The 7162-nt window shown below is 47.4% G+C and overlaps 1 non-coding gene across 1 annotated transcript; it reads left to right on the top strand.

Moving 5' to 3' along the window:
• Positions 1–521: 521 nt before the first annotated feature.
• Positions 522–659, top strand: LOC136512377 (small nucleolar RNA snoR77). The gene has a single exon (XR_010773079.1). It is a non-coding gene; the product is annotated as a small nucleolar RNA snoR77 (small nucleolar RNA).
• The last annotated feature ends 6503 nt before the right edge of the window (positions 660–7162 follow it).

Genomic DNA, 7162 nt, shown 5'->3' with positions numbered 1-7162 from the left:
GGCCTGTTTTAAACGCGGTAACCTTTAAAGAAATCATATAAATTTTTTATAGGAATCAATTCAATTTTATAGTAAAAAATGTACGAATGAAGAAATTTCCCCACGTTCCCCTTGGGAGTTGGGCTTAATTTTAGTCTGAAAATTGTCCTCTTACTGGGCCGTCCGAAACATAACCCAGCGGCCTGATGCTCAGAATGGGCTATCATTTCCCGTGACCCAGCCCAGGCGGCCGAACCCCTCTGGTTAGGGTTCCCCTCTCCTCCCTCCTATAAAGGCAATCCGGGCGAGAGGACGCAGCGAACCTCTTCACTTCAGCGCCGCACGGCCGCCCCGAGGCGTCGCGCCTGTGCAGATCGGTTTTGTAGGATGTCTTCATGGCCTCATGTCTCTGATGAGATCAGTTGTTCGGTTATTTTCCTTCTCATTTTTGCGTCTCGTTGTTTTTGCTGCGTCCGAGCTCCCTTTTTGCATCGGATCGATCTCATCTCGAAGGAGGAGAGAACATCAACGAGCAACGATTCAGGCAGCCCCTTTGGCTGAGTTCAATGGCAATGGAGGTGTTGCGTTGCTCGGAGAACAAATCTTCTGCTCTTCAGATCGGCTGAGGGGGGAGGTTACCTCCCCTCGTTGAGGCTGGTCTAATAAGTCTTAAGAACATCCGTTTCTCTGTCTCTGAATCCTTCTTGTGCAGAAAATTAAGACCCGTTTTGCTATTCAAATTTAAATGATTTGCTCGTTCTCACGAGACATTTTAACATCTTAACCGCAGTAAAGATTTGAACGGTAAAAGAAAATAATAGCTCAGCCAAATACTGAAATTTCGAAAGCAGTATACGATTTGAAGATCACACGATCTATATTACTGGATAAAAGAGTGAACACTGATTAATAGAGTCAACACTGTTTACTGGAACAAACGAAAGATCGAGCACCGATTGAGGGGGTGCCTAAAAAAGTACTGAAACTGTGAATGCAAACTGAAATCTAATGATGAAATGGTGGTGGTGCTTGATATGGTTGTGGCCGACGAAGACCGTGCCGATGGAGCGGCGGTGGCGGCGGGTCGTGTAGTCGTGGTGGGCGGTGGTGCTGGATGGGACCAGATTTCGGCGTTGGGGGCGCCCTGGCCAGCCTACCCCCCAGCACAGCAACGGGCCATGTCACGATGAACAGAGCAGCCAGGATGGTGAAGACAGCGAAGAGCTTGACCAGTTTCATGGTGGTGGCCGCGAACGTTTGCTCTTGAGTGATCTGGTTAGCTGAATTTATACTAAAACTTTGGGTTGGTGACCCAGGGCTCTGTCAGCGAAATCTCAGGCAGAGGTCCCTTGAGATCCGAACGAACACATGGATACCACCACTGAGCACTTTGCTCGGCTTGCGCAGATCCATGGCAATATCGCATGCATGCTAGAATAATGAAATGGCAAGGATGGTAAGCAGGCAACAAGGATAACCAGCCTGTTCGGTTAGCTGGTTCGTATCGTTGCTGGTTCGTGAAGAAGTACTGCTGGCTGGTTTGTGTGAGAGAAAAATACTGTTCCGGCTAGAAATTTACGATCGTTTATGACAAGCCACAGCCAAATGAACATGCTTACGTTGGTCGTTGCCAATGGAGCATTTGTTTCGTTCTTCCTTTCTCTGAACTACACCTGTTTACATTTTGTCTTGTGCTAACTCCGAGACTCTTGAACTTGGGTGGTTGACTTGTTTGGAGGTCACGCATGGATGCAATCAATGAGTTCTTGCGCAGGCCAATGCATCCAGCATGTGTTCGGTCAATGGTGATTCCAAGGTCTTCCTGTGATGAATTGATTGTCATCCGCCAATAAATTGTCAAGCAGTACCCTGGAAATTTCCTCCAGAAACCAGCCATGCTAGGGCAATGGAATGTCAGAGACGCAAAGCAGTCCAGAAGGACTTGTGTGGACAAGGGTGTCTCATTTGCTGATTTGAAACTCCATAATGATCGATGTTCAATGAACAGCAGCGGGGTAAAGATCCATCCACAAATCACGGTTCAATCTTGCAAAGCTTGATGCCAAGCCTATCCCAACAATTACTTGGACCTGTTCCGCACGTTTCAGCTCCGACTCCTGCGGCAGTACACAAAGGAGCCGATGAAGCTAAAATGCCATAGAAAAACGACTCTCTATAGTAAAGTAACGTGCGCATTGTTGCTGCAACATCGCCTGAGCCAAAGTCCAAAGTCCAAACTCAGGGTCTATTTGGAACGCATGAATTAAAAGCACGAGAATAGAAAAAAACGTAGAAATAGGTTGAGTGTGTAGTGGTAAAACAGAGTAAAAGAAAAACACGGAAAATAACTAGAAGGGGTGTTTGGAACGTAGGAATCCATAACACAGGAAAAACGCATGAAGTAACATTATTTTTTGTTTCTCTTCTCTTGCTGTCTCGGTCTTCGTGAATCCATTGGTTTGGACTGAATGTTTTGTTTCCCGTGAAATGAATGAAGGTAGAAAACTTTCCTTTGTTTTACTGTTGAAGTTTTCTTCGTTCCGAACAGCATTTCTAAGGTTCTTTGATCGAAACGAGGCCTCAACGGTTCACTCGTGAGCCCCTTCGAGGTCACGTCGTACCCGACCACCGAATTTTTTACTATTTGGCCCTTTTTCGAAAGTTTCTCATAAATAGACGCCTGGCGGAAAGAATTCCGGAAATGGACCATTGGCTCGACGCCAGAGTGACTGGCGCCGAGCTCGGCGCCACGGTCACTGGCGCCGAGCTCCTGGGCACGAGGAAATGGGCTGCTAAGGGGCTCGGCGCCTTAGTGAATGGCGCCGAGCCACCTGCATTTAACCCAGCCTACACTTCTTCCCCGAGCGTTCTTCCTCTTATTTCTCCTCCCTCTCGGGTTTTTCTCTCGCCACTTCACCCTACCTCACGAATCGACATATTGGACCTTGAAAACCTTGATTTGATCCGTAGATCTTCGAGAGCAAGGTATACTCTCTCACCTCCTTATTTTTTCGCATCGATTCGGTATATATTAGTCGGATTTTTGAACCTAAGAATCGTCATCACTTAGGGTTTCATTGTATCCCTCAATATATGTATTATACATTCGTAGGTTGATTCCAAGGCGTGGAAAAAGCTAGCAAACCAAGCCGCATGTAGTTATGTTATGGGTTCATTGTTGTGGATGAAATGAGAAACCCTAGGTTTAGGGTATAATGTTAACTGCTTTCGGTTTTTAGAACGAAATTGGTTGTATTGTATTTATGGTTCTCATTAATATTTTTTTTGTGATGTTTTGATTTATGTTTGTTAAATTACATCCGTTTTGTTAGATGTAAGAAATGTTTCGGGAGGAGTTTTGGCGAAAACGGGGTCGTCCTCAAGAATTATACCCCGACGCGTCTAGCAAAGATGCCCCCGTCCCTCCTGACCTTCCTGTCCCTAACTGTGACTGTGGTTTCCCGGCCCATATTTTTCAATCGAAACATCCGGACACAGCCGCGTGTTGCTTCTACACATGTAGTCGGTTTAATGTAAGAAATTGTTTGTACTATCCTTTTTCTTTATTTATTTAAGTATGGTACTAATATTTTGTTGGAATCTCGTTGTGTAGGACCATGAGAGGTGCCTTTTCTTTCAGTGGATCGATGGTGCAGACAAGTTTGATCCTAGGTACCTTTTTTCGACGATTGGTTTAGAGGGAGACATCCACGTGAGCACTTCAAGCGGTGGGTTCCACCCCCCTAACCCTCCGGCAATGACGGCTAAGGAGAAGCACCTAGCCGCAATTAGACAACTCGAGGAACCTCCTCTGTGCGATTGCGGAGATCGAGCTGTGATAAACCCTGAGAATACGTTGGAGTTTGTGTGTCCAAACAAGCATGAAGTAAGTGCAAAGTGTATGTGTTAAAATCTTGAGCTATATGTGTTCATGTACTAATGTCTCATTATTTAGGTGTATTCAATGGCGAAGTGTCGTTTCAAGGAGTGGTTGTATGGTCCTAAGAACCAATGGCTGGAAGAACCACGGAGGGTTAAGGAAAAGAAGAAAGAACGGGTAATCTACAAAGCACCTCCTGTCATGTGCGAATGTGGTGTAAAATCCAACTATGACCTAGTCCCGTCGGAGCTTGGAATAGGTCATTATTACGGCCATATGATTGAGTATGATGAGGTTCGTTATTTTTTTGGTAAACATGAAATCGTATTTTGTTTGTTTTGCTAAGACATATATGATATAATATTTCTTTTGAACAGAGCACTAGGAAATGCAGTTGGGAATGTTATGATGGTCAAGCTAAGTTCTTGGATGAACTGAAGAAGAGGCAACTAATTGCACGGAAGAGGGGATATGGACCTGACTACGTTAACCTATTCGTTAAACATCACAAAGAAAAGATGCGTGAGTTTGCTAGACAGCACGGTATTTGTAACCTGATCGATGTTGGGCTTAACAAATGGGGATTGGAGAGGCGGACGACGTTAGAGGAGGAGAGGGTAAGGAATGAGGCAAGGGAGGAGACAAGAGTACAGATACAGGTCTTGAACGAGCATGTTGCTACATTATGTGCCAGTGAGTGCTTGAAAACCTTTTTTTCATTGCCTGGTTTTAAATGTAATATTATCGCGTTGCTAACTGATTGCATTTTATACATGAAGGGATTGGTTGCAGCGGGGAACATGCTGCAGAGGTGGCTCGTGCAAGGTATGAGGAGAAGAAGTTAGATGGCCATAGATCACGAGCTGGTCGCACCGTTCAATCACCGATTGTGTTGTGTGATGACGGAGACGAGGATGAGGACGACACTGGCAGACTGAGTGAGCTCATTGCTCTAGCAGAGGCGGGCATACAGGCGTAAGAGGCTGAGGACGACACTAGCAGACTGAGCGAGCTCATCTCTCTAGCAGAGGCGGGCATTTAAGCGCAGGAGGCTGACGACGACACTGGCAGACTGAGCGGGCTCATCGCTCTAGCAGAGGCGCGCTTACAGGCAGAGGAGGATGACGACACGTTCTTCACTCAGGCCGCAGCGGCCGCAGATGAGTTGCTTACTCAGTACGTTTCACACGTTCTTCACTCAGGTCAGAGCAACGCAGTTGAGCCTAGCCACAGCAACAGGGTTGTAGTAGAGGACTGGTACTCGGATAATGAGTTGCTTACTCAGTACGTTTTAGACTGAGGATTTCAAAGTGCATTTGCCCCTATGTCTACTGTCAGCACTTAGTTGTAGTATTAATATGTTGTGTAATGTGGCATAGTATCGAACTTTTCATTATGTGGTTGTTTTCATTATCAATGGTCTTAATATTCCGCTTAATGATACGGACGTATTTCCATTTGAACACGTGCTGCAAAAAATAGTTAACGACATACGGCATTATAGAAATCAACACACGAAACACATTAAATGGCATGTGACTACATGTACCGAACCTGGGTACAGAGTTTTCTTTGACTAAACCTAACATGCCTTAACTAATTAAACCATGCCTTCGGTAATTAAACCTAACATGCCTTAGGTAATTAAACCTGGGTACATATGAAAAAGATAAAGTCATCCTAGTAGTGTGGCCACATAGCAAAACACTTACTTGTGTAAGTCAACGCCAGTCGAGAACAGAGGCATAGGCCAAAGCTATCTCACTCCAAATTGGCGTGCAACCCTATCTGGCAGGTGGTACTCGACAGCATAGAAGCAGATTAGAGGACACCTCATCCTATAGAATAGTCGTCGGCCCCACAAACGTTGCTCAGCTGAAAAGGAAGTGCGTCCTCTCCACCATACGGCTCCCACTCCACCTGCAACATGTCCAAATAAGATGTTAGATGGTATACTAATTCTTTTAAAAGCAGCATGGAAAATAAAATTTACTTACACTAGACGCCGTCAGCGAATCTAGCTCATTCGTGTACTCAATGTACGCCTGGTCTATCCTCGTGTGCGGAACCCTGACCTGGTCCCAAAGGTACGCCCACGTCGGCTGGCGACTTGGAGGCTGAACTTTGAACCACTCATGACGAGCCAGTACCTCTGGACGACCAACTGGAAAACGAGCCAACATCCACAGCTGTAACAGGTACACGCATCCACCAAGTGACGGGTTCGCCGTAGACCGACGACACCCCTCGCACAGCTGCCGGTATAGAAAACACAAGACTGCAGAGCCCCAGCTGTACTGACCCGCCTGATATTTGCCAATCAAGAACGTACCATCAATGGAGAAGACGGGACGACAGTGCCTAAAGGCCTCGACACACTGAGGAAAGCACCAGAAGGCACGGAAAAATATCTGCCTCCCATCCTTCCATGCATTAGGTTTTGGGATGTACTCATAATGCAGCCAACCACGGGCAACAGCGCGAGGGCACGGCGGCGCGGTGCGGGCTCGGGCGAGGGAGCAGCGGCGGCGGCGCGGGCTCGGCCGCCGGAGCAGCAGAGACGACGCGGCGCGGCGAGGGTGCGGGCGTGGGCTCGGCCGCCGGAGCAGCGACGCGGGTGGGCGTGGCCGCGGCGCGGGTAGGGGCGAGATGGAGAAGAAGAAAGGCCGGGGCGGCAGATATTTATGGGGCTCGGCGCCAGAGTGAATGGCGCCGAGCTCGGTGCCGTAGATCTTGGCACCGAGATCTACGGCGCCGAGCTCGGCGCCATTCACTCTGGCGCCGAGCCCTCTGGTAGGCCATTTCCTCATGCCTAGGAGCTCGGCGCCAGTGACCGTGGCGCCGAGCTCGGCGTCACTCACTCTGGCACCGAGCCAAGGGTCCATTTTCGAAATTCTTTTCGCCAGGGGTCCATTTATGAGAAACTTTCGAAAAAAGAGTCAAATAGTAAAAATTTCGGTACCCGACCACCGGTGGCCGAGCTGGTGAATTTCGACGCAGGCCACTACTATGGGATAAAAAACAGTGTTAAAACACAGTGACCAAACAGTGCTGAACAGTAGTAGGAGCGCTGCAGAGCCGCGAATTCTGCGCAGTTAGAAATTCAATAGAAGTATAGAACGCGTTCTGTATGGTGATTCGGGTGAGCAAGTTCAAGCTGTCCTACTCGTATATCTTGGAAACATACAAGAAATGCCAGGACATCCAACAAAAGAATGGCACAGAAATGTTGAGCAGACAAGACAAGAAGGAAATATTAATCAGCAAACGGTGGTGTTTGGTGCTGAAAGCGCCCAAATACCT

Source organism: Miscanthus floridulus, chromosome 1, assembly GCF_019320115.1.
Source record: "Miscanthus floridulus cultivar M001 chromosome 1, ASM1932011v1, whole genome shotgun sequence".
Lineage (NCBI taxonomy): Eukaryota > Viridiplantae > Streptophyta > Magnoliopsida > Poales > Poaceae > Miscanthus > Miscanthus floridulus.
This window is presented reverse-complemented; position numbering and strand designations above follow the sequence as displayed.